Genomic DNA, 4,828 nt, shown 5'->3' on the forward strand with positions numbered 1-4,828 from the left:
CCAAACCAAAACAAAACAAAAAACCAAAAAAAAAAACCAAAAACAAAAAACATGTGCAGCTTGAGGTTTCAAGTCTGCCCCTGGCACTTCACTTCTGAACAACCACCAGTCAGGAGGAAAACAGAACTTAAGTTTATGCTGTGGCTTCCAGCACCAGCCACTTATGTTAAAGATTGTAACGGCCCCCCAGTCAAATATGTCCCAGGCTAGAAACACCCTTACTTGTTTGCTTGCCTCTATAAATGCTTTCCTGAAACTAGGCTTGGGGCTCTCCACCTTCCTGTCCTGCTATGCTAGGTTTGATGGGGAGACCAAGACCAAGCCTGATTAAAGAGACCCTAATGTGATTGCATCTGAATCAACTCTTTGGTGGTATTTTCAGGTTAAGGAACACATCTCAGCACAACACTATCTGATTCACAATGGGGTACAAAACTTAAGCTGTCATTATTTCCAGATTCCATGATATGTAATTTTAAAAATATGCAAGATATTTGTCTTAGAAGATAGTAGGGTTTATGAAAGAAACTGTTCTCACCTCAGAAGTTTTTATAGCCCAGGAACACATTAAGATTACTGCACAATTCTGTGTTCCAAAGTGAACATAGTTTTATAAAGTTTTTAATACATTTATAGAACAAAGAAAAATACAAACCAAGGTAAATTTAAAATGCATTTGTGGACATTCAAGAGAGGTGGTTACACTGAGACAGGGCAACCTGTTTATAGAGCAAAGATGTTATCTGATATTTCTGATGTGGATGAAATGATGAAGTCCACCCAGTACATGAACACAAAGAAAATCACCAGCAGCAAGATAGCCTGAGTCGCTCTTTTCTCAGGAGATGCTCTCAGGTGGCTGATGCTATGTAGGTGCTTGCATTGCTTCTGATGTCTACACAAGATAATCACCATGTATGTACTTGTGATTAGCATGACTCCTACAAGAAAGACATCTCTGGTCGTTGTCACTGTAAAAATGAATACCCTGATGATATAGTTCATGCGGAAGAGTGAGCAGGATTCAGTGACCTGCATCTGGTTAGTCTCACTCACATTAGTAAAACCACAGACATAGAAGATTCAGTTACTACTGTAGGACAAATTGAAAGACCACATACACAAGAAAACATAGATCATGTATTTTTTTTTTTTTTAGTTTTAGTTTAAAATTTGCCAACACTGAGGTATTGGGACTGATAGTGACAGCCTGGAACACACTCAGGAGGCAAGTAGTACAGATAGAGTGTCCTCTTGCCACCCTGCTCATGTAAAAAGTTGCCTTACATTTGAAGTCATTATCAATGTTCAGTGATGCAATATGTCTGTAAGCAACAGGTCCCCTCCAGTGAGGAATATCATCATGTGAATAAAGGTGAGTTGACAGGAGATCAAATCCATGGGTTTAGGTCTGTGACCTATGAATGTGAAAATATAGAAACAAAGAAGAAACATATTGGCTAAGACTCCAAGTCCAGCTTGGAAATAAAGGATAATCTTGAATGCAAACATAAGTGAAACTTGTATTCATCTTAAGAGCATGGTGAATGTTCATTTCAAATATCTGAAAAAAATAGAGTATAAATCAAGCTGTGATACACTTGATAATAAGACTCTATCCTCATTTTATTTTCCTTACTAGTTAAATATTGGCTTGTATCTTCAACATTTTATGTTCCAGATCTTACATCATAGCCTGCATTATATATGCTTTCCATGTATCTCCTGTACACATACATTATTATAGACAATAAATACATTCACACATACAGAATTCATAATTTGTGAGCTTTTATTAACCTTTATTCTCACACCTTAGAAATCCAATCCTGTTGATTTATATTGCCTCATTTCATACTTAACTTCCAAAACTGTCATGGTGAGCACAGAACATTAATCACATTTGCACACGTGAATAAACTTATGTTGATTTGGAAAATAATTACAAAAGGTATAAAAAATATTGAGGAGAGCCTATAATTTTACTGAGCTCTATTTTATAACCACCTATGTTATGACTTATAATTCTAATGAAAGCATAGTGCTAATTCATGATAAGCCCATCATTTTAATTAGCAAATGTCTTCCTCAATTCATCTATTTTTATGTTCCATTTCCAAAGAAATCTATAATATGAATTTAAGACTAGATACAGTTGAAGAGCATCAGTGTACTTTCCACAACCTATAACCATTAATTATCATTATAAATATTCATAGGTGGCACCCAATTTAGTTCCCATTCCATCACCTTTTATGACACTGAACTTCAGGTTTAAAAAAACTAACTCCAAGTTTCCATGGCAAATACTATTTTTATTTTCTTTTTGAAGAGAATTGTAAATTAACAGAATGAGAAATATTGCGTTTCAGCATTCAACGGCCTCTTTCTTCTGTATTTATCTCCCACTACTCTCTATGAAGCCCCCCATTCCTATTTTCCTGTTAAGATACTTGTACTGTGCAGTTCTGCTTTCTATTGCTACCACCCTCCTAACCCTACCCTGGCAATGGTTTTGTTTTCCTTTCCTGGTTACTGTAGTAACTACAACAATCACACCTGAACATGTAGCAGTTGGAGCCTTCAACAAGAGGCAACATGTGACATTCAGAGAATCACTATTTTTCTTTTTTTTAATTTTTAATATTTTTTCTTACATATTTTCCTCAATTACATTTCCAATGCTATCCCAAAAGTCCCCCCATAGCGCCCCCCACTTCCCTACCCACCCATTCCCATTCTTTTGGCCCTGGCATTCCCCTATATTGGGGCATATAAAGTTTGCAAGTCCAATGGGCCTCTCTTTCCATTGATGGCCGACTAGGCCATCTTTCGATACATATGCAGCTAGAGACAAGAGCTCCGGGGTACTGGTTAGTTCATTATGTTGTTCCAACTATAGGGTTGCAGATCCCTTTAGTTCCTTGGGTACTTTCTCTAGCTTCTCCATTGGGAGCCCTGTGATACATCCAATAGCTGACTGTGAGCATCCACTCCTGTGTTTGCTAGGCCCCTGCATAGTCTCACAAGAGACAGCTATATTTCGGTCCTTTCAGCAAAATCTTGCTAGTGTATGCAATGGTGTCCGTGTTTAGAGGCTGATTATGGGATGGATCCCTGGATAAGGCAGTCTCTAGATGGTCCATCCTTTCATCACAGCTCCAAACTTTGTCTCTGTAATTCCTTCCATGGGTGTTTTGTTCCCAATTCTAAGAAGGGGCAAAGTGTCCACATTTTGGTCTTCATTCTTCTTGAGTTTCATGCGTTTAGCAAATTGTATCTTATATCTTGGGTATCCTAAGTTTTGGGCTAATATCCACTTATCAGTGAATACATATTGTGTGAGTTCCTTTGTGATTGTGTTACCTCACTCAAGATGATGCCCTCCAGGTCCATCCATTTGGCTAGGAATTTCATAAATTCATTCTTTTTAATAGCTGAGTAGTACTCCATTGTGTAAATGTACCATAATTTCTGTATCCATTCCTCTGTTGAGGGACATCTGGGTTCTTTCCAGCTTCTGGCTATTATAAATAGGGCTGCTATGAACATAGTGGANCATGTGTCCTTNTTACNNGTTNGGACATCTTCTGGATATATGCCCAGGAGAGGTATTGCTGGATCCTCCGGTAGTACTATGTCCAATTTTCTGAGGAACCGCCAGACTAATTTCCAGAGTGGTTGTACAAGCTTGCAATTCCACCAACAATGGAGGAGAATCACTATTTTTCAAACATTGCAACAAACATGCCCATACTGAAGATGACCAGATTGTGATGCATCTTGGAATTTCTAGTTTAAAACAGATTCCTTCCCAAGCAATGGAAAACAAAGTCCCCAGTGTTATTAATATGTCATCAGCGCCCACATATGTTCAATAGTTTCACTGAACAGTCTTACCTTTAGTGCTCATGCTTTTTATTTTGGGTGGTTACCAACATCAATTTATTATGGAATTAAATTGATAATATACTTAGTACCTTAAAGTCAGCTTGTGATAGAGAACTAGAAAAAAAAAAAACTTCACTGACTCAGATTCTTGTGAGAACCCTAATTATATTTTCAACTTCATTAGTATAGTCCATATATAACGCATGAATGCATACATATATATACAGAAAATGTAGAAGATAGTGCCTGAGACCATTCCTAAGTATACTTAAACTTACCAGACTGGAAAAATACTGATAAACATTAAATGAGTTAGTATTTGTTTTATACCCTTGTTTAAATTTCATATAAACAAAGGCATATAGTCTGTTACCTTAAGAAAAGTAGTCAGAGAAAATACAAATTACAATTTAAATGTACCTTAATTTGTACGCCTGCACACCAATAAACGTTTGTGTTCTGTTTTTAACCCTATGATGTATCCCAGTTATTTTGATACAGGGATGGAAAAGTAACACAGTTGACCATACCTAGGTCTAACCATGATCTTAAAATCATCAGAGCACATTTATAAGAAATTCCTCTGTCAGATATGCTTATTGAAAAGTTGAAACTTAAGCTATATTTTAAATACATATCAGTGTACAGTCATTGCAAAAAGTGATGGGCTTGATGGTATTTTCATTTACTATATAATAGCCATTTATCATCTTTATAATATGAGCCTTTCCTGTCTCTATTCACCCTTCTGCTGGGCTCTGCTTTCTTCCCAATACCTTCTACTTCTACTGTCACATATAAAGTAAGAAATCAAATTAAGTAAAATCCATGTTGTTATTAACCATTACACTGATAATTTTATGTCTGAAAGCATCTCTTTTATTTGCTTATGGTATAATATAACTCAAAAGTAAAATTCTAAGGAGAGACATTTCTA

General features: G+C 36.5%; 1 pseudogene; it reads right to left on the minus strand.

Annotated features, from left to right (window-relative positions):
* Positions 1-723: 723 nt before the first annotated feature.
* On the minus strand, positions 724-1,512 carry LOC110295619 (annotated as a pseudogene).
* Between the last annotated feature and the right edge of the window lie 3,316 nt (positions 1,513-4,828).

Source organism: Mus caroli, chromosome 6 (assembly GCF_900094665.2).
Source record: "Mus caroli chromosome 6, CAROLI_EIJ_v1.1, whole genome shotgun sequence".
Classification (NCBI taxonomy): domain Eukaryota; kingdom Metazoa; phylum Chordata; class Mammalia; order Rodentia; family Muridae; genus Mus; species Mus caroli.